The following is a 24,496-nucleotide window of genomic DNA, read 5'->3' on the forward strand; positions in this document are numbered from 1 at the left end:
TTAACAAATTTACTTGCTTCTGTTTAACAATCCCATCACCACCTCACAATCAAACTACTACTGCAGCAACTACTACAAATTGCTGTTACATATATATAATCTTTGTTTAGATTCCTGTCGAGTAAACCAACTCTCACTCGTTACTTGCTGCCACAACGACTCTTACACAACCACGGCCACCATTCTCCTCAACCACTAAATCACATATCATCTGTTATATCCGTTTCTACAAACCGTAAAACAACCAAACCACCTTTAATATAAATAAGATATTCAAACATATTGGGATTCTTTATATATTGCATAAAAAAGTAAAAAAAAAAAAGGGGAGTCGGGACATGTTGCTTGTGGGAAAAATTCATGAATCATGGCCGACATCTTTCTTTGTTTTTTTTTTGGACAAATTCTCTTCGTGGTAAGCCAAAGGTGTGTGCCCTTTTCATTTCTTTTGTGACTATCGACTTGCAAGTGGCAAGGAAGAAGGCAATTAAATATCTAATTGTAGGGTCTAATGGGTATAATATGGTTGGTTAATATATTGTGTATTTGTTTTCCTTTCCGAAACTCCCCACCCAATAGATACCGCAAAAGAAATTCCATAATTGTACTTGGGTTTAATTAGTTATCGGGCTAAGTGTATGTGATGGGCCGTAATTCTTTTTGATGTAATTTGGGCCGTATTAGATTTTTAGACTAAGGATATTTTATGGGCTGAAATCTTTTGGGCCGAAAATCAACCATTAGTTGTTCGGTTGGACTGCTGCTATGATACGTTCTTTGATTAAATCACCAACCATGTCGTGAAGAGGTTGAGGGATCGGAGATGACGAGGTATAGGTGGATGATGTTAACAAGGGTGATTATCGATTCGAAAAAATGATGATGAGCATGACTATGATGATCATGGTGAACAAAGTGAGATGACGATAATGGTGTGTGATGATAATGATATATGTATAGATACTAATTAAGCGATGATGATAATAGAAAGTGAGATGATGATGAATCGGTGAGGATGTCTAACGATGAAGATGATAGGAACATGTATGATATGATACATGATAAAGATGAGTAAACGATTAAGTATCGATGATGAAGTTATGATTTTATGTGATGTTACACATGATGATATATGATACATGATATAAAATATATGATATACGATAATGAATAATGATACTCGAAATAATAAGTTAATGATGACGACGATTGGTTAAGATCGGTTAAGATATTGATGATCATTATTGATCGTGATGTTATGATTTATGATGATGAACCGAAGACGTTTATTTTGTTATCGGGGTTCAAACCCGGACTTGGGCATTTTTTTCTACGACTACTTATTTGAGGTAGTTTACTTATTACTCATTATTACTATTAGTATTAGTATTATTATTATTATCATTTTTAATGTAAGTAGTATTATTATTGAAACTAATTTTTTTTTATAAAAATTATCATTTTTATTATTAGAACTATCATTATTATTATTATTAGAATTATCATTATTTTTATCATTATTATTTTAATTATCATTTTTATTATTCCTAACACTAGTATTATTATTTTTATTATTATTAGTATTACTAATATATCAAATAAAGATAGTTTTTATAAAAATATATTATTTACATATAACATAACTATATTAATATGTTTGTAATAAATATTAATTATCGATTTAATGTATATAAAAAAAATATAATTAATTTGATTATTAAAGAAACGTACAAATTACTAAAATAACAAGTAATAATAATACCTAAATTAGTTCGATTACCATTATATGTGTTAATATACATATAAATGATATAGGTTCGTGAATCCAAGGCCAACCCTACATTGTTCAGTTGTTCAATGCCGTCAAATGTATTTTTACTACAAAATACAGTATTGTTAGTTTCATTACTCCATTTTTAAATACTTTTGCAATATATATTTTTGGGACAGAGAATTCATGCGCTTTTATAAATGTTTTACGAAATAGACACAAGTAATCGAAACTACATTATATGGTTGAATGATCCAAGCCGAATATGTTCCTTTTGCTTGGTAGCCTTAGAATTAGTAAACCGATCTACTAATTGACGCGAATCCTAAATATAGATCTATTGGGCCTAACAAACCCCATCTGTTGTAGCGGATGCTTTAGTACTTCGATGTTGTTTTATCATGTCGGATGGATGTCCCGGAATGATAGGGGATATTCTTATATGCATCTTGTTAATGTCGGTTACTAGGTGTTCAATCCATATGAATGATTTTTATGCAGATGCATGATATTTATGAGTAATGAAATGAAAATCTTGTGGTCTATTAAATTAATGGGAATGATTGTTTATAATAAACTAATGAACTCACCAACCTTTTAGTTGACACTTGAAAGCATGTTTATTCTCAGGTATGAAAGAAATCTTCCGCTGTGCATTTGCTCATATTAGAGACATTACTTAGAGTCGATCATCGCAATGGGACCAGATGTTGGTGACTTCGTCCAGATGGATTAGGACGGGTCTCTACACTGTACATACCCGAGGATCCGCTTGAGAGCCGACAAATGAGGCTCACGAGGAGTCCTGCACAATTTGCAGTTAAGCATGTCTGCACACTCAAGAACCTCGAAAGCATACTTTTTCTGAGAAAGAAACATCCCAGAAGTAGTACGCGTGACAGATATGCCCAAAAAATAGTTCAACACTCCAAGGTCAGTTATCAAAAACGCATTTTGAAGAGATGTAATGACTCGTTGAAGGAGTGCTTTGGAAGAGGCGGTCAAAACAATGTCGTCAACATAAAGTAATAGATAAGCAGTATCTGATAGCTGTTGGTAAATAAAAAGCTATGTATCACATCTGCTGTGGTGAAATCCAACACGCTGAGTATAACCGGCTAACCTCTGAAACCAAGCTCGAGGGGACTGTTTAAGGCAGTAAAGTGATTTTTGTAACAATCAGACATGATTGGGGTATCATGGATGCTAAAAACCAGGTAGTTGATGCATGTATAAAGTCTTAGATACGTAAACAAGCAAAAATACGTTCTTGACATCTAGCTGGTGAACAGAACAATTTCGGGAAACGACGAGAATAAGCACAGTGCACATACAACGGGACTAAAGGTCTCATCATAATCAACACCCACATGCTGACTCCTACCATTAGCAACTAACCGAGATTTATATCAGCTCAATGTATTATCAGCATTAAACTTGTGCTTAAAAAGACATAGAGCGAACAATGTTCGTATCTGATGGGAGAGGCACTAGTGTCCGAGTATTATTTTTAATAAGCGCATTATATTCTGCGGTCATAACATGTTTCCATTGAGGGTCATTAAGGGTGTTAGAGTAAGTGTGAAGAATGGGTGAAACGGTCGAGACATTTATGTTTAGGCATTGAATAGCTTTAGTGGTGCCAAGATGAAATGTCCCGTTCATATCGATTATAAACGTTTCATATTAATTGATTTCCTTGCGAGGTATTGACCTCTATATGAGATGTTTTTCAAAGACTGCATTCGTTTTTAAAATAAACCATAACCTTTATTTTATCGTTAAAGGTTTTAAAATTATAACGTAGATTATCCAGTAATGATAATCTAAAAGATAGCATTTTTTCACACGACCATTACATAATGGTTTACAATAATATTACACATCGATTTAAATCTCTGAATGCAGTTTTTAAACAATATATTACAAGCATGCTGACTCCAATTCTTGTCCTTAATTAGCATGCAACAGCAGAAGCTCTTAATAATCACCTGAGAATAAACATGCTTAAAAAAGCCAACAAAAATGTTGGTGAGTTATAGGTTTAACCTATATATATCAAATTGTAATAATAGACTACAAGATTTCATTTTTCATAAACATCCATCTCATATCAGGCATTTCACATAAACTGCATAGAGATAAAAAATCATTCATATGGTGAACACCTGGTAACCGACATTAACAGAACGCGTCTAGAATATCCCCATCATTCTGGGACTCTCATCAGACATGATAAAATCGAAGTACTAAAGCATCCGTAACCCTGATGGGTTTTGTTAGGCCCAATAGATCTATCTTTAGGATTCGCGTCAATTAGGGTTTCTGTTCCCTAATTCTTAGATTACAAGACTAAAAAGGGTGATATTCGGTAATAATAATTCAACCATAGAATGTAGTTTTGCATACTTGTGTCTATTTTGTAAAATATTTATAAAACTGCATGTATTCTCATCCCAAAATATTAGATTTTAAAAGTGGGACTATAACTCACTTTCACAGATTCTTAATTCGTCGAGAATTAGACTTGGCCACTGATCGATTCACGAACCTATAACAAATATATACATATATATCAAAGTATGATCGAAATATATGATGGGATTTTACATTTTAGCTAGCAACATGTTCATGTAGTTTACTCAATCATAAAACCAATTTTAAGATAGTTAAAACAAGCGGAAGCATTAAGAGAACAAGTACATTTGTTAAGCCATTTTGTTAAATCCCATATTAATATCAAGTCATGAATAAATGCTTACATATAAGAACAAGTAGAGAAGATTTATACCTCCTCAAGCTAGTTGAGGGCTATTTAGGATTAGCAAGATGATGAATGTTGCAACCTCTAATTAGAAGCCTCAAGTGTGTAATACCCCAAGCTTTCAATCACCAACACCTTCCTTAGTTTAGTTAGGATTTTAGGACACTAAATTTCTACCAAAACAAGAACTAAAACCTCCCCTTTTGTGTGAAAATGTTTCGGCCAGCAAGCAGAAAAAAAGATGGAGAGAATGTCTTGAACTTGTTAGTTTATGCTTGAGTCAATGACTTGTTTAAAGAGTTCTCACATGCACCTTTGGAAGTGTGTTATGAAACTTAAAAAAAGCAATAGCATGGGTGTTTTCTTGTGTCTATCAAAACCGCCACCCACTATCATTTTATAACAATAAATGTTTTTAAAAAAACTTGTAATAAAAGGCCATGAATTTTATTAAGTTACTTGCATTTTTATAAACCAATTTATAAAACATAACACAATGTAATTATTTAAACCTATAAATAATTAATTCCTTAAGATATAAATTATCCAAATAACTTGACTCAAGTGATAATATTTTAGAAACCTGATTTTCTAAAATCTAAGCATCGCGTATTTATTTAACGATCCGATCGTTAAGATTAAATACATATAAAGTGTTGGTAAGTTTGTTATTGGGTATGACCCGACTTGGATCATAACATATTAGCCACATTGATTTAATATATCTCTCGGGCATATGAAATACCTTCAATCTCCCACTTGCACGAGAAACATAAGAAATTAATGCTAGTGATGGATACCACCTAACGACCGTCCATCACCCCCAATATGTTATGACTTTGTGCCATTCAATAACATCATCCCTTTCGAGTTCCCATCTCGAATATGAATAGGTGAATCTTTCATTATCTCCTTTCGTCCTAGATGTCATGTCAAATCAAAGAGACACAGAGTGATCACTCTCTTCTAGATTTAACTTTATCAGGCCTTAGACATCTGACTCTCAACGAATAAGAGGGACAAATTCCATCTTGACTACATACGTCCTAAATATATACCTTGTATTATACCTGAGCTCTTCCTTATGAACTACCATATTTCAGAATAGCGAAGGAAAGAATCGAGGCACAATACTTGGTAAATATCTGAACCCAATATGTATCTCAGGTCAGAGGATACAATGATATTCGCCATTACTCAAGATTACATGTGATCAACCACAAAGGCTCTATTTAGTAAATCTTGAGGGCGGGTCTTCCAATATTTGTATCCCACAAATATCTATGAACCTTGGTTGCAACCTTGCCCCACATTCATCCCATGAATGTATACCAATCCAAGTTCATAATAGTCTAGACCTCACACTTGTTCCCACAAATGTGATCGACTACGGAATTTAGAATAATTACTTATTCATGGATAAAATATGCAAATTAGGAACCTGACTCAAGATTAATAAATTAACTCCATAATTATATTAATGAGTTTGAACCACTTCGTTCCGTTACAATACATAAAACAGATCACAACCAATCTCTAGAATATCGAAGCCCTAATGCACTAACATGCCTTTGATGTTTTGCACCATGTAAGAGCTTCGTGAGTGGATCCACTATATTAAGATCTATGTGAACTTTGCGAATACATATCTTTCCTTTTTCAACTTCATCCCTTATGTAGTTGAATCTCCGCTCAATGTGACGGCTCTTTTGGTGAGCACGAGGTTCCTTGATTTGAGCAATCGCACCCTCGTTGTCACAAAAGATCTCAAGAGGGTCCTGAATGGAAGGGACTACTCCTAAGTCGTCGATGAATTTCTTCATCCATGCAGCTTCCTGAGCTGCCAATGAGGCGGCAATGTACTCCGACTCTGTAGTGGATAAAGCAACAACATCCTGTTTTGAACTCTTCCAAGAGACCGCACCTCCATTTAATGTGAAGACATAACCGGACTGTGATCGAGAATCATCTCGATCAGTTTGGAAACTCGCATCCACGTAACCTTTTACAGCGAGTTCCTCCTCACCAGACCCATATATTAGAAACATATCCTTAGTCCTCCTAAGGTATTTCAATATACTTTTAACCGTAATCCAATGACTGTTTCCTGGGTTATTCTGGTATCTACTTGTCAAGCTAAGAGCGCATGACACATCCGGTCTAGTACATATCATTGCATACATGATTGACCTAATAGCAGATGCGTACGGGACTTTCTTCATTCTCTCTTGTTCATCTTTCGTGGTAGGGCACTGAGATGAACTGAGAAGCGTTCCTCTTTGAATAGGTACCAAACCTTTCTTAGAGTTCTCCATCTTGAACCTTTTCAAGATCTTTTCAATGTATGCACTTTGATTCAAACCTATCAGTTTCTTGGATCTATCCCTGTAGATCCCAATCCCCAAAACGTATTGTGCTTCTCCAAGATCCTTAATGGAGAAGCATTTACTTAGCCAAGTTTTAACACCTTGCATTGCCGGAATATCATTTCCAAATAACAATATATCATCCACATATATTACAAGGAACATGATTGTGCTCCCACTAGCTTTCTTGTATACACAAGCTTCATCACCATTTTTAATGAAGCTAAATTTCTTGGCCTCCTCATTAAAATGATGATTCCACATTCTAGATGCTTGTTTCAATCCGAAGATTGACTTCTTTAACTTGCATACCCTTTTAGGATATTTCGGATCAACAAAACCTTCAGGCTGAACCATATAGACATCTTCCTCAAGATGTCCATATAGGAAAGCGGTCTTGACATCCATTTGCCATATTTCATAATCATAATGATCAGCAATGACACGTAATATCCTAATAGACTTTAGCATTGCCACAGGCGAAAAAGTTTCATCATAGTCAACCCCTTGAGTTTGAGTGAAACCTTTTGCTACAAGTCTAGCTTTATATGTATCCAAGTTTCCATGTATGTCAGTTTTCATTTTGAAAATCCATTTACAATCAACTAGCCTTGAGCCAGTAGGTTGTGCAACAAGTTCCCAAACTTGGTTGTCATACATGGATTGCATCTCAGCGTTCATGGCTTCCTGCCATTTATCTTTATCAATCCTTGATAAAGCATCTTGGTAGTTTGCTGGTTCATCCAAATCAACCACATAGCAACCATCCATGAGAAACCCATATCTCTCAGGAGGATTACTAATCCTACCATATCTGCGAACGTCTTGTATACTTTGATCATCCATTTGATCATTCTCAACATTTTCATGTTGAGTGCTAGTGTCAACCAATTGTGTATCATCTACTTGATCTTGAACCTCTTCAAGATCTATCTTCCTTTCACTATTACCTTCCATTAGGAACTTAGTTTCAAGGAATTCAGCCTTCCGAGCAACAAATACATTCTGCTCGGATAGATCATAGAAATAATATCCCATATCATCCTTGGGATATCCTATGAAGATACACTTCGTGGATCGAGCATTCAACTTATTAGGGACGTAACGCTTAGGATAAGCTTCACATCCCCATACCTTTAAGTATGATAGAGATGGAGGTTTTCCAAACCACATCTCATGAGGAGTTCGTTCCACTTTCTTGGTTGGGGCCATATTTAGAATACGAGCCGTAGAGCATAGACAATAACCCCAAAATGATAAAGGTAATGAGCTTCTAGCCATCCTAGATTGAACCATATCCATTAGGGTTCGGTTCCTCCTTTCAGAAACTCCATTAAGTTGGGGTGTTCCAGGAGGAGTGAGTTGCGAGATAATCCCACAACCTTTAAGATGATCTTGGAAAGCATCGCTTAGGTATTCACCTCCTCTATCGGTATGAAGTACCTTGATTGTCTTGTTGAGTTGATTTTGTACTTCGTTTTGATATTCTTTGAATGCTTCAAAAGTTTCTTCCTTGTGCCTTAATAAATAGACATATCCGAAACGAATGAAGTCATCAATGAAAGTGACGAAGTATCTTTCACCTTTCCTAGTCATGGGCTTAAAAGGTCCACATACATCCTAATGTATTAATCCCAATAAGTCTTTAGCCCTTTCATAGGTCCCTTTGAAAGGTGTTTTAGTCACTTTACCTTGTAAACAAGATTTACATACATCAAACGAGTCTAGTTCATTTGATTTCGAAAGTCCATTCTTTTGAAGTGTATGCATTCTATTCTTGTTTATGTGACCAAGGCGATAATGCCATAAGTAGGAATCACTCAAATCCCTTTTGAGTTTCTTGGTGTTTGCATGGAACATTGAGCTATTGTATGATGTGTCGTCATGAACCAATTCATAAATACCATTCAAAGGCGAAGCCTTGAAATAGAACACATTATCTAAAGAAACATGGATATCATCATTAATGAAATTAAGATTAAAATCACATTGTTTCAAACGGGATACAGAAATAATGTTTCGAGATAAATCAGGTGCATACAAAACATTTTTCAAAATGAGCTCCAAACCACTTGGAAGCTTCAAAATAAAGTCTCCTTGAGCTACTACATGCACCTTAGCTCCATTTCCCATGAAGAGACTTGATGTTCCCGCTTCTTGTTTACTTCTTTTGAACCCCTGCATAGAATTGCAAATGTGTGTTCCACATCCTGTGTCTAATACCCATGTATTAGAAGAAGTAATACTAAGCTCAATGTATACCATATATACATTACCTGAGGTTTGTCCTGCATCCCTCTTTTCTTTCAACTCCTTAAGGTAGATCGGGCAGTTGCGTTTCCAGTGACCCATCTCACTGCAACCAAAGCATGGATCTTCCTTGGGGTTTGCTTTACCGGCAACCTTTTGCTTTTTGTTCTTGTTGGTTGGGGTAACCATCTTCCCTTTTCCTTTGCCCTAGTCTTGGTAGGCGGGTCCTTTCCTCTTAGCCACCTTTCGCTTAGAAGTGTTATTGTTTTTGGACCCGCCTTCATTGATCATAAGCACGGGTGAAGCCCTTTTACCCATGCTTGCTTTGGCCGTCTTTAACATGGCATGCAATTCGCCAATGCTCTTATCCCAACCATTCATGTTATAATTTAACACGAATGTGTCAAACCTTTTTGACAATGAGTTAAGGATAAGGTCCGTGGCTAATTCATTAGACACGTTGCAATTTAGACGGTTCGCTCGATCAATTAGGCTTTTCATCTTAAGGACACTATTGGGAGTCGTCCATCCGACGTGCATGAAGCGCTCAAACCATTTCGAAGCGCTCGACACGAGCTTGTTGAAGGAACATCTCCTTCAATTGTGTGATCATGTCATATGCACTATGATGCTCGAAGTCCTTTTGGAGTTCAGGTATCATAGTCCCAAGCATAAGGTAAGTGACTTGCATCAAATCGGTGCAATACTTATCCCAATAATCCATACCTTCCGTATCATCCTCGTCAGGTTGATCGGGAATGGGGTCTTCCAACACATACGACCTATCCTCGAGTTTGAGGACAATTCTTAGATTGCGAAACCAATCCATGAAATTCGTATGGTTGAGTTCTTCTTTTTCGAGGATTGACCTCAACGATAGGTTGTTAAAGTTGATTGGTGCGTTTGGAATGTTGTTGTTATTGGCGGCCATCTACAAAATTTAACAAAGTTGTTGAAGTATTAATTTTAATTTAACAATCAATACCCTTTAAATCCAATTGATATTTATTAAATTTTAGAATCCAACGGTAAACCAAATTTCGGTTAGGTGACCTTTATCCCGTCATTTGATTTAGCTAGGTAGTCATTATATGACAATTGCAATCCTTTTGCAACTTCTAAGTTATGGGATCATGCAATCCTTTTGCATGGCATATTTATCCCATCAACGTCTATTTGTTCCTCATGCTTCGGTGACCCTAAGTTCATGATTTCCAAATCAAGTCGTCCTACTTGTGTAAACGTGTAAATTTAACATACAAGTGGTTAGGTGACCTTTATCCCACAAGTGTGCGAAATTCACCTTAATCATATTAGTTTGCTCATAACGGTTAGGTGACCTTTATCCCATCATGAGTTCCTTAATATGTTTAAGTGTCATACAAAAGGATGGTGTTTAACTTGTTTGCCTCGTTAATAAGGGATTTTAAGTTTTCATTATTTCTAGTTCAAGAAAACTTTTATGCCATACACCAACATGCATTTAGTGTATGGTACTTATGAAAATCCATTTTCATGTCTTGTAATTAAGACAATTACTTGATATAAACCTTTTTATATATGTGATCCTTTTCATGTTCTTAATAACCGTTTATCAATGTCCTTTTTTCACTTTTAATTTAACCAATTAAATTGTCGTTTTGCATGTCGTTAATAATGTCTAATTTAACCAATTAAATTATCATTTTGCTTGTTGTTAACTTGTGATTTACTTGTAGCAACCAAACATACAAACACAATAAACAACCATGCATGCAAAACAAATATGTTCACAATCAAGCCAAATTGGTAGACATTTGTTTAGCCAAAAACAAATGCCACCGGTCAAGGAGTTATAACACAAAGTAGGAGATTTTAAATCTCCCACTTAATCTTGCATCCAAATGCTTCTTCTTGTGTTATTCCAAGTCTTCATCTTGTATCTTCATCTTTTTACAAAACATATCCTAATACATTTTGTGTAGAAAATGAAATACAACCTAATCTATTTTACATACCAAATATAAAATAAATTACATAACCAAAATTAATATTACATACCAAAAGAATAAATAATATTACAAACCATATTGAATGATCAACAAATCAACCAAACAAACATGCATTCAAACACAAGGTCATGGCTATGATTGTGAACAACAACATACAACAAATATGACCAAAATGGAGCAACCCAAAACCCATTTTGGGTGTCCTAGATTTCGGCCAACCTAAACAACCCTCCCAAACCCGAAAATTTTTGCATTCCATTTTCATGCATGTACTTGGAATGTAAATATAGTGGGTTTAAAGACCATATAAGAACCATAATCCATAGACTTCGACTCTAGATACCATTGATGGGATTTTACATTTTAGCTAGCAACATGTTGATGTAGTTTACTCAATCATAAAACCAATTTTAAGATAGTTAAAGCAAGCGGAAGCATTAAGAGAACAAGTACATTTGTTAAGCCATTTTGTTAAATCCCATATTAATATCAAGTCATGAATAAATGCTTACATATAAGAACAAGTAGAGAAGATTTTTACCTCCTCAAGCTAGTTGAGGGCTATTTAGGATTAGCAAGATGATGATGAAGATGATGAATGTTGCAACCTCTAATTAGAAGCCTCAAGTGTGTAATACCCCAAGCTTTCAATCACCAACACCTTCCTTAGTTTAGTTAGGATTTTAGGACACTAAATTTCTACCAAAACAAGAACTAAAACCTCCTCTTTTGTGTGAAAATGTTTCGGCCAGCAAGCAGAAAAAAAGATGGAGAGAATGTCTTGAACTTGTTGGTATATGCTTGAGTCAATGCCTTGTTTAAAGAGTTCTCACATGCACCTTTGGAAGTGTGTTATGAAACTTAACAAAAGCAATAGCATGGGTGTTTTCTTGTGTCTTTCAAAACCTCCACCCACCATCATTTTATAACAATAAATGTTTTTAAAAAAACTTGTAATAAAAGGCCATGAATTTTGTTAAGTTACTTGCATTTTTATAAACCAATTTATAAAACATAACACAATGTAATTATTTAAACCTATAAATAATTAATTCCTTAAGATATAAATTATCTAAATAACTTGACTCAAGTGATAATATTTTAGAAACCCGATTTTCTAAAATCTAAGCATCGCGTATTTATTTAACGATCCGATCGTTAAGATTAAATACATATAAAGTGTTGGTAGGCTTGTTATTGGGTATGACCCGACTTGGATCATAACATATTAGCCACATTGATATAATATATCTCTCGGGCATATGAAATACCTTCAATATATTCACAATAACTTTTATTACGTTTTAACAATTTATGTTTGTTAAGTTAGCAGTCCAACGTTAGTAATCTACAACTAATTGTCCACAGTTAGATGTATAGAATTAAATCAATATATATTATCTCGAATCAATCCACGACCCAATGTATACAAGTCTCAGGCTAGATCACAACTCAAAGTATATATATTATTTTGGAATCAACCTCAACCCTGTATAGCTAACTCGAGCATTACTGCATATAGCGTGTCTATGGTTGTTCCCAAATAATATATATATATTGGTCGATATGATATGTCAAAACATTGTATACGTGTCTATGGTATCCCAAGATTACATAATATATGTTAGGATACATGTATAATACAGTATAAGTTAGTTAAATTATGATTTGTATAGATTTGTTACAAATTTCACGTAGCTATAACAAGTAAAAATATCCAATTTTGTTTTACCCATAACTTATTCGTTTTAAATCCGTTTTGAGTGATTCAAGTTGCTATGGTTTCATATTGAACTGAAATTTATGAATACAAACAGAAAAAGTATAAGTTTATAGTCAGAAATATAAGTTACAAGTCGTATTTGTAAGAGGTAGTCATTTCAGTCGAAAGAACGACGTCTTGATGACCATTTTGAAAAACATACTTACACTTTGAGTTTAACCATAATTTTTGGATATAGTTTCATGTTCATAAGAAAAATCATTTTTCCAGATGAACAACTTTTAAATCAAATTTTATCATAGTTTTTAATTATCTAACCCAAAACAGCCCCCGGTTTCACTACGACAGCGTATGTCCGGTTTTACGGTGTTATTCGTGTTTCCAAGTTTTAAATCATTAAGTTAGAATATCATATAGATATAGAACATGTGTTTATTTGATTTTAAAAGTCAAGTTAGAAGGATTAACTTTATTTGCGAACAAGTTTAGAATTAACTAAACTATGTTCTAGTGATTACAAGTTTAAATCTTCGAATAAGATAGTTATATATATATGAATCGAATGATGTTAAGAACATCATTACTACCTCAAGTTTAGTAGGTAAACCTACTAGAAGTGACAAAAAATGATCTAGCTTCAAAGGATCTTGGATGGCTTGAAAGTTCTTGAAGTAGAATCATGATACGAAAACAAGTTCAAGTAAGATTTTTACTCGAATTAAGATAGTTTATAGTTATAGAAATCGAATCAAAGTTTGAATATGAGTATTACCTTGAATAATAAAGATAACCTACTGTAAATAACAAAGGTTTCTTAATCTTAGATGATTACCTGGAATGGATTAGAAAGCTTGGAAGTAGACTTGCAAACTTGAAATTGTTCTTGAAGTTTTCTTGAGTAGTTGTTTTATAAGTTGATATAGGTTAGGATTTATGAGCTATATTGATGTAGATTATGAAGAAAATGATGAATAACACTTAGAATAATGAGAGAAAACTTGAGAGAGATCAATTTGATGCATGAAAGGTGATTGAAAATGTGTTGGTGTATGTGTGTGTTCACGTGAATATGGGATGGCATATAAGGTCACATTAGTTTGTAATTTTGTGAGATATTTTATGCTAGGTGCCAAATGATGGTTACCACATGGTTAGGTGACTCACAAGGGCTACTTAGAGCTGAATTATTATGTGTATATACCAATAGTATATGCGTCTAGGATTTGGGTATTGTACGAGCACGAATACGGGTGCATACGAGTAGAATTGTTGATGAAAATGAATGAGAATGCAATTATAAGCATTTTTGTTAAGTAGAAGTACATTGATATGTGTCTTAAAGTCTTTCAAAAGTGTACTAATACATCTTAATATACTACATGTATATACATTTTAACAGAGTCGTTAAGTCATCGTTAGTCGTTACATGTAAGTGTTGTTTTGAAACCATTAAGTTAACGATCTCAGTTAATGTTGTTAACCCATTGTTTATTATATCTAATGAGGTGTTAAATTATTACATTATCATGATATTATGATGTATGAATATATCTTAATATGATATATATACATTAAAATGTCATTACAACGATAATCGTTACATATATGTCTCGTTTTGAAATCCTTAAGTTAGTAGTCTTGTGTTTACATATGTAGTTAATTATTAACACACTTAATGATATACTTAATTATCATTTTATAATGTTAAATATAGTGTAACAATATCTTAATATGATACATATGTATTTAGTAAGACGTTGTTATAACGATAATCGTTATATATACCGTTTCGAGTTTCTTAATTCAATAGTCTCATTTTACGTATATAACACATTGTTAATATACCTAGTGAGATACTTTCTTATCATAATATCATATTAACTATATATATATCCATATATATATATATATATATATATATATATATATATATATATATATATATATATATATATATATATATATATATATATATATATATATCATCATATAATTTTTACAAGTTTTAAGGTTCGTGAATCGCCGGTCATCTTGGGTGGTCAATTGTCTACATGAAACTCATTTCAAATAATCAAGTCTTAACAAGTTTGATTATTTAACATGTTGGAAACATTTATTCATGTAAATATTAATCTCATATAATATATAATCATGGAAAAGTTCGGGTCACTACAGTACCTACCCGTTAAATAAATTTCGTCCTGAAATTTTAAGTAGTTGGAGGTGTTGACACATCTTCTGGAAATAAGTGTGGGTATTCTTCTTCATCTGATCTTCACACTCCCAGGTGAACTCGGGTCCTCTACGAGCATTCCATCGAACCTTAACGATTGGTATTTTGTTTTGCTTAAGTCCTTTAACCTCACGATCCATTATTTCGACTGGTTCTTCAATGAATTGAAATTTTTCATTGATTTGAATTTCATCTACAGGAATAGTGAGATCTCCTTTAGCTAAACATTTCTTCAGATTCGATACGTGAAAAGTATCATGTACGCCGGAGAGTTGTTGAGGTAATTCATGTCGGTAAGCTACTGGTCCGACACGATCTATAATTTTGAATGGTCCAATGTACCTTGGATTCAGTTTCCCCCGTTTACCAAATTGAACAACACCTTTCCAAGGTGATACCTTAAGCATGACCATATCACCAATTTCAAATTTTATATCTTTTCTTTTACTGTCCGCGTAGCTCTTTTGTCGAGTTTGGGCAGTTTTCAACCGTTGTTGAATTTGAATTATTTTCTCGGTAGTTTCTTGGATAATTTCTGGACCTGTAATTTGTCTCTCCCCCACTTCACTCCAACAAATTAGAGACCTGTACTTTCTGCCATAAAGTGCCTCAAACGGTGCCATCTCAATACTCGAGTGGTAACTGTTGTTGTAGGAAAATTCTGTTAACGGTAGATGTCGATCCCAACTGTTTCCAAAATTAATAATACATGCTCGTAGCATGTCTTCAAGGGTCTGTATCGTCCTTTCACTCTGCCCATCAGTTTGTGGATGATAGGCAGTACTCATGTCTAGACGAGTTCCCAATGCTTGTTGTAACGTCTGCCAAAATCTTGAAACAAATCTACCATCCCTATCAGAGATAATAGAGATTGGTATTCTGTGTCTGGAGACGACTTCCTTTAAGTATAGTCGTGCTAACTTTTCCATTTTATCATCTTCTCGCATTGGTAGAAAGTGTGCTGATTTGGTGAGACGATCAACTATTACCCAAATAGTATCCTAACCACTTGCAGTCCTTGGCAATTTAGTAATGAAATCCATGGTAATGTTTTCCCATTTCTATTTCGGGATTTCAGGTTGTTGAAGTAGACCTGATGGTTTCTGATGTTCAGATTTGACCTTAGAACATGTCAAACATTCTCTTACGTATTTAGCAATATCGGCTTTCATACCCGGCCACCAAAAGTGTTTCTTGAGATCTTTGTACATCTTCCCCGCTCCGGGATGTATTGAATATCTGGTCTTATGTGCTTCCTTAAGTACCATTTCTATCACATCTCCAAACTTTGGTACCCAAATTCTTTCAGCCCTATATCGGGTTCCATCTTCCCGAATATTAAGATGTTTCTCCGATCCTTTGGGTATTTCATTCTTCAAATTTCCTTCTTTTAAAACTCTCTGTTACGCCTCCTTTATTTGAGTAGTAAGGTTAGTACGAATAATTATATTCAAAGCTTTTACCCGCATAGGTTCTCTATCCTTCCTACTCAAAGCGTCGGCTACCACATTCGCCTTCCCTGGGTGGTATCGAATCTCAAAGTCATAATCGTTCAATAGTTTAATCCACCTACGTTGCCTCATGTTCAGCTGTTTCTGATCAAATATACGTTGGAGACTTTTGTGGTCGGTATATATGATACTTTTGACCCCATATAAGTAATGTCTCCAAGTCTTTAATGCAAAAACAACCGCGCCTAATTCCAAATCATGTGTCCTATAATTCTGCTCGTGAATCTTCAATTGTCTGGATGCATAAGCAATTACTTTCGTTTGTTGCATTAATACACAACCAAGGCCCTACTTTGAGGCGTCACAATATATCACAAAATCATCATTCCCTTCAGGCAATGACAATATAGGTGTCGTAGTTAACTTTTTCTTCAACAATAGAAACGCTTTCTCCTGCTCATCCTTCCATTCAAATTTCTTCCCTTTATGCATTAATGCAGTCAAGGGTTTTTCTATTTTGGAAAAATCTTGGATGAACCTTCTGTAATAACCAGCCAATCCTAAAAATTGGCGTATCTGCGTCGGAGTTTTCGGGGTTTTCCATTTCTCAACAGTTTCAATCTTTGCCCGATCAACTTGAATACCTTCTTTTCTAACTATGTGACCGAGGAATTGAACTTCTTTTAATCAAAATGCACACTTTGAAAATTTAGCATACAGTTTCTCATTCCTCAACAATTCTAGCACTTTTCTTAAATGTTCTTCGTGCTCTTGCTCATTCTTTGAGTAGATAAAGATGTCATCGATGAAAACGATAACAAACTTGTCAAGATATGGTCCACACACTCGGTTCATAAGATCCATGAACACAGCTGGTGCATTAGTCATTTCAAACGGCATAACCATAAACTCATAATGACCGTAACGCGTCCTAAAATCAGTCTTTGGAATATCATCTTCCTTCACCCGCATTTGATGATACCCGGAACATAAATCGATCTTCGAATAAACCGACGAGCCTTGTAGTTGATCAAATAAGTCGTCGATTCTCGGTAGTGGATAACGGTTTTTGATATTAAGTTTGTTCAACTCTCTGTAGTCGATACACAACCTGAATGTACCATCCTTCTTTTTGACAAACAAAATAGGAGCTCCCCACGGTGATGTACTTGGTCGAATGAAACCACGCTCTAAAAGTTCTTGTAATTGGCTCTGGAGTTCCTTCATTTCGCTGGGTGCGAGTCTGTATGGCGCACGAGCTATCGGTGCAGCCCCGGGTACAAGATCTATTTGGAATTCAACGGATCGATGTGGAGGTAGTCCCGGTAATTCTTTCGGAAATACATCGGGAAATTCTTTTGCAACGGGAACATCACTGATGTTCTTTTCTTCGGGTTTGACTTCCTCGATGTGTGCTAGAATGATATAGCAACATTTTCTTATTAGTTTTTGCGCCTTTAAAACTACTAATAAGATTTAATTTCTCGTTGCTCTTTTTTCCGTACACCATTAAAGGTTTTCCTTTTTCGCGTACAATGCGAATTGCATTTTTGTAACATACAACCTATGCTCTCTCCTTTTTCAACCAGTCTATGCCAATTATCACATCAAAACTTCCTAACTCTACTGGTATCAAATTAATCTTAAATGTTTCGCCAACTAGTTTAATTTCTCGGTTTTGACATATTTTATCCGCCGTAATAAACTTACCGTTTGCTAATTCGAGTAAAAACTTATTATCTGATAATGCTAAAAACGAACATATATTTAATAGCATTATCCCTCAAAAAAAGACAATCTTTTAGTTGCAACTGTTCTATTTACAAGTGATATTCGTTTAAATAATAAAAGGTGAAGATAAAAGACAGATTCGACGAATTGAAGACTCAAACGATCAAAAAGCTCAAAAGTACAAAATACAATCAAAGTGGTTCAAATTATTGATGAGAAACGTCTCGAAATTACAAGAGTACAAGACGTGACACGCAAAATACAAGATATTAAATTGTACGCAAGGACGTTCGAAAATCCAAAAAACCGGGACCTGAGTCAACTTTCAACGCGCGACGCAACGGAGCTAAAATTACAAGTCAACTATGCACATAAATATAATATAATATATAAATAATTCTTAAAATTATATATATATATTATATTTATATTTTAAATTCGTCGGCAAGCTAGGATCCAAAGTGTGTGAGCTGGAATCCAGTGCTCTGCACTCGCGGAGATTCAAAGGCAAACAAATCCGCACTCGCGGAGGCAACAGTATCCAGATGGGGCCTATAAAAGGCAATGCATTTTGCTGAATTCGATCATCTTTTTCTCTTCTCATTCATACGTATATATATATATATATATATATATATATATATATATATATATATATATATATATATATATATATATATATATATATATATATATATATATATATATATATATATATATATATATATATATATATATATATATTATAATTTTAATTTTAATTTTAATTCTAATAATAAGGGTATGTTAGCGAATGTTGTAAGGGTGTAAGTCGAAATTCTGTCCGTGTAACGTTACGCTATTTTTAATCACTGTAAGTTATGGTTAATGTTATTTTTATATTAATGTCTCGTAGCTAAGTTATTATTATGCTTATTTAAGCCGAAGTAATCGTGATGTTGGGCTAAATATTAAAATTGGGTAATTGGGCTTTAGACCATAATTGGGGTTTGGACAAAAGAACGACACTTTTGGAAATTAGACTATGGGCTATTAATGGGCTTTAAATTAACTAAATGATATCTCGTTAATTTAATATATAGACTTATAATTTGACGTATTTATATATAACCATATACGCTTGACTGGGTACGGTGGGCGGGATATCTATAAATACCAATAATTGTTCATTTTATCGGACACGGAACTGGATTAATAGTTAATAGACTTGTTGAAACAGGGGTGGATTACATTCAAGAGAAATTGGTGTAATTGTTAACAAAGTAGTAAAACCTTGGTTTACACGCAGTCGATAACCTGGTGTATTCATTAAACAAAGTATTAAGACCTTGTTACAATTCGAATCCCCAATTAGTTGGAATATTTGACTTCGGGAATAAGAATGACTTTTGCACTTTATGATTATGACTGATGGACTATTATGGACAAATCAGTATGGACATATCGAATAATCCAGGACAAAAGACAATTAACCCATGGGAATAAACTAAAATCAACACGTCAAACATCATGATTATGGAAGTTTAAATAAGCATAATTCTTTTATTTCATATTTAATTGCACTTTTAATTATCGCACTTTTATTTATTGTCATTGTATTTAATTGCACTTTTAATTATCGTACTTTTTAATTATCGCAATTTTATTTTATCGCACTTTTATTTATCGCAATTTCATTATCGTTATTTACTTTACGCTTTAAATTAAGTTATATTTATTTTTTTTTTACATTAGGTTTTAACTGCGACTAAAGTTTTAAAATCGACAAACCGGTCATTAAACGGTAAAAACCCCCTTTTATAATAATAATATTACTTATATATATATATATATATATATATATATATATATATATATATATATATATATATATATATATATATATATATATATATATATATATATATTTGTATTTTTATAAGATTAAAACTAATATAGCGTTAAGCTTGTTTAATTTTCCATGTGGAACGAACCGGACTTACTAAAAACTACACTACTGTATGATTAGGTACACTGCCTATAAGTGTTGTAGCAAGGTTTAGGTATATCCATTCTATAAATAAATAAATATCTTGTGTAAAATTGTATCGTATTTAATAGTATTTCGTTGTAAAAATAATACTATTTCCTAGTACTCCTCGCACACATCAAGTATTTTTGGCGCCGCTGCCGGGGATCATAAACGCCGAAAGCGCAACACTATATATATAAAAAAAAATTATAAAAGTTTTTATTAAGTTCTTTTTATAAAAATATTAGTTTTAAAAAATTAATAAAAATATAAAAATACAAAAAGAAATAAAAATACATTTATATTTTTAAGAGTTTATAATATTTATAAAGTGAATAAGTATTTTTATTTTAATTTTAAAATTAAATTTTTATTTAAGTTATATCTATATTTTTATATATATTGAAAAAAAATTATTATTAAAATTATAACTGAACCAGCATAGAAACCGACCTGATTCTCAGCTGAATTTGGACCCTCAGCACTCGCGGAGTATTTGAACTGGGTTTATCCGCACTCGCGGAGGTACTCTGACAGGTCAAACCTGGTATGCATTTATTACGAAATTAGTGTTAATTTATTTATTATTAATATTAATTAGGGTTTGCTTAAATTAATAATTAGTTTTAGTTTTAATTAATTTGTATTTTTAAGTTTAATTAGTTTAATTAATTTATAAAACTTAATACTTTTATAAAATAAATAATATAAAAATAATATTTTTATAAAAATTATACTTTTTACAACTTTAAGTATATTTTTATATTTTGTATCTTTTTATTCGTTTTAGCGTAATATTTGTATTTTTCGCTCGTATTTAGTTCTAAGTTATTGTTTTTCCCATAGTTATTTTTATTTCTAGATTTTTTGGCTTTGCTTTAAAATCCCTTAAGTGCTTTTTCTTTAAACTAAGATTTAGGTGCTGTAGAATTTTGCGACGCCGTTTTTATATTTTAGTACCTTTTTAAGTTATTGCCGTTTTGGGATATAGTATTTCTTTAAGCTTTAATATTTTTAGACGCAACTTTTAATTCTTAGTTTTTAGTTCCTTTTTAAGTTTCGACGCGCTACTTTCTTTTTATTTTTCGACCTTTTATTTTTCGACATTTTTCGACGCGCAATCTTTTTCTTTCTTATTTCTCGACGCTCTAGTTTATAGGACATAGAATTTTTTTCTATTTCTTCTCGAAAATTTCAAAACGAAAAATTATTTTAAGTGGTTAAATTGATAGACATCCATTTTCTGGTTCGTAGTAATAGTTGGATTTGTACGTGGACCGGGTTATTGGAGCCAAACAGTACTCAATTATATTGAGACCAAACGAATCCTGCCCCTCTGCTGCATCTTTTGGCTATTCGAATCGTGGGCAAAAGCAGAAAAGTCTATTAATTTGATACCTTATATAATTTTTCTTATTTTAAAAAACTAATGGGATATTCAGTGAATGCACCGAGCAAAACGTTCACCACCTTTTGTACGTTCACCACCTGTAACTCGATCAAGACATCTAGCAAATATTATCGCCGTTGATTTTTCTTTAGAATCGTCATCAAGTCGAACAAGTACTCCAATTCAAATTTCTGATAATCCATTTTTTGAACCCGACCTCACAATTGAGAATCCGGAGAATATTCAGGGACAATTCATAGATCCTGAACCATTAATCTTTCTTCCGGAACCACCAATCATTCAAACAGAGATTGTTGAGGAACCAACCATTAAATCAGAATCCTCTAGTGATTCAGATACAACAAATTCAATCATGGAGAATCTGGAATCTCTAAGTATGGAAGACCGAATGCGAACTAAACGCACTGGCCAAGGTCACGCAATTACTCAACCTGACATTAATGCGCCAGATTATGAAATCAAGGGACAAATCCTACACATGGTGACTAATCAATGCCAATTTAGTGGTGCGCCGAAGGAAGATTCAAATGAACATCTTCGTACCATTAATAGGATCTGCACTCTATTTAAAATAAGAGAAGTGGAGGATAAATAGATATATCTCATGTTATTTCCCTGGACTTTAAAGGGAGAAGCCAAAGATTGGTTGGAATCGTTACCTGAAGGGGCGATTGATACATGGGACGTTTTAGTTGAAAAATTTCTTAAACAATTCTTTCCTGCATCTAAAGCCGTAAGACTTCAAGGAGAAATTGTTACGTTCACACAAAAGCCAAATGAAACTCTATATGAGGCGTGGACAAGATTTGGAAAGTTATTAAGAGGATGTCCGCAACATGGTTTAGACACTTGTCAAATAGTACAAATATTCTACCAAGGATGCGACATCACTACAAGGAAAGACATCGATATAGCAGCTGGTGGTTCCATTATAAAGAAAACAGCAATTGATGCTTACAAAATTATTGATAATACTGCTTCCCACTCACATGAGTGGCACCAAGAAAAAGATATCGTTAGATCATCTAAAGCAGCTAGAGCCGATTCTAGCCATGACTTAGATTCCATTTTCGCAAAGATAGATGCTGTCGAGAGACGAATGGAAAAGATGACTAAGGATATTCACTCAATAAGAATTAGTTGTGAGCAGTGTGGAGGACCACATTTGACAAAAGATTGTCTCAGTATTGAACTAACAATGGAACAAAGAGAGAATGTTTCATACATAAACCAAAGGCCTGGAATTAATTATCAGAATAATTATCAACCGCCAAGACCAATCTACAATCAAAACCAGAATTATAACCGAAATGTTCCATACAACAACCAACAAGGTCCTAGCAATCAACAAGTATCCAATAATACTTGCAATCAGCAAAGACCTACTTTTCAAAACAAACCACCACAAACCGATGATAAAAAGCCAAATTTAGAAGACATGATGTCGAGGCTAGTTGAATCTCAAACTCAATTTTTCACATCTCAGAAACAAACCAATGAACAAAATGCTCAAGTATTTAGAAATCAACAAGCTTCTATTCAAAATCTGGAACAAGAAGTGAGCAACCTAGCAAGGTTTATAGGTGAAAGAAAACCAGGAAGTTTACCTAGTGATACAAATGCTAACCCCCAGAATGAAACAGCTAAAGCCATTACCACGAGAAGTGGTATTACACTTAAACCACCTGAAATACCTGTAATTTCTGATGAAGCTATTCCTACTCCACAAGAACCACAATCTGATCAAGATAAGGAAAAAGAACCGGCAGTTGAAAAGGTTAATGAAGATAACACAGTTAAGGCTAAACCTTATGTTAAACCATACCAACCACCACTTCTTTACCCGAGTAAAATGAGAAAAGAAAGACTTGAAGCCGAGCAATCCAAATTCTTGGATATGTTTAAACAAATAAATGTCAATATTTCTTTCATTGATGTGATTTCAGGAATGCCTTGATATGCTAAATTTCTGAAAGATCTAATCACAAATAGAAAGAAAATGGAAGAACTCTCGGCTGTTACTATGAATGCTAATTGTTCTGCAGTGTTGTTGAATAAGATACCAGAAAAATTATCTGATCCAGGAAGTTTCACAATTCCATGTTTTCTGGGTAGTCTTAGTTCAATAGAAGCATTGGCAGACTTAGGTGCTAGTATAAATTTAATGTCGTATTCACTATACGCGAAACTAGACCTTGGAGAATTGAAACCAACACGAATAAGCATACAACTAGCCGATCGATCAGTAAAATATCCTAGAGAGATAATGGAGAATATGCTAGTTAAAGTTGGAACTTTAGTATTTCCAGTAGATTTTGTTATTCTGGACATGGAAGAAGATTCTCGAGTACCTCTCATATTAGGAAAACCATTCTTAAACACGGCCAAAGCAATAATAGGCGTGTTTGGTAAGAAACTGACCCTAAGTATAGAGGACGAGAGTGTTACTTTTTCTGTGGATAGAGCTATGCAACAACCGCAATCTGCAGATGATACATGTTATTATATTCAAACTATAGAATCACATGCAGAATTGTTAGAAGAATTTCCAGAATTACAAGGAACAGGAGAATGTTCTTTAGGAGAAGGTACTGAACCAATTGATGAAACTGAAATGTTAGCTACACTTATGACTAATGGATATGAACTAACAACAGAAGAAATTCAAATGCTAAAAGAAGAAGACAGATATCGATATAAATCATCGATAGAAGAACCACCGACATTAGAGTTAAAGCCACTTCTAAACCATTTGGAATATGCTTATTTACATGGTGAGTTTGAATTACCTGTA

Source organism: Rutidosis leptorrhynchoides, chromosome 3, assembly GCF_046630445.1.
Source record: "Rutidosis leptorrhynchoides isolate AG116_Rl617_1_P2 chromosome 3, CSIRO_AGI_Rlap_v1, whole genome shotgun sequence".
NCBI lineage: Eukaryota > Viridiplantae > Streptophyta > Magnoliopsida > Asterales > Asteraceae > Rutidosis > Rutidosis leptorrhynchoides.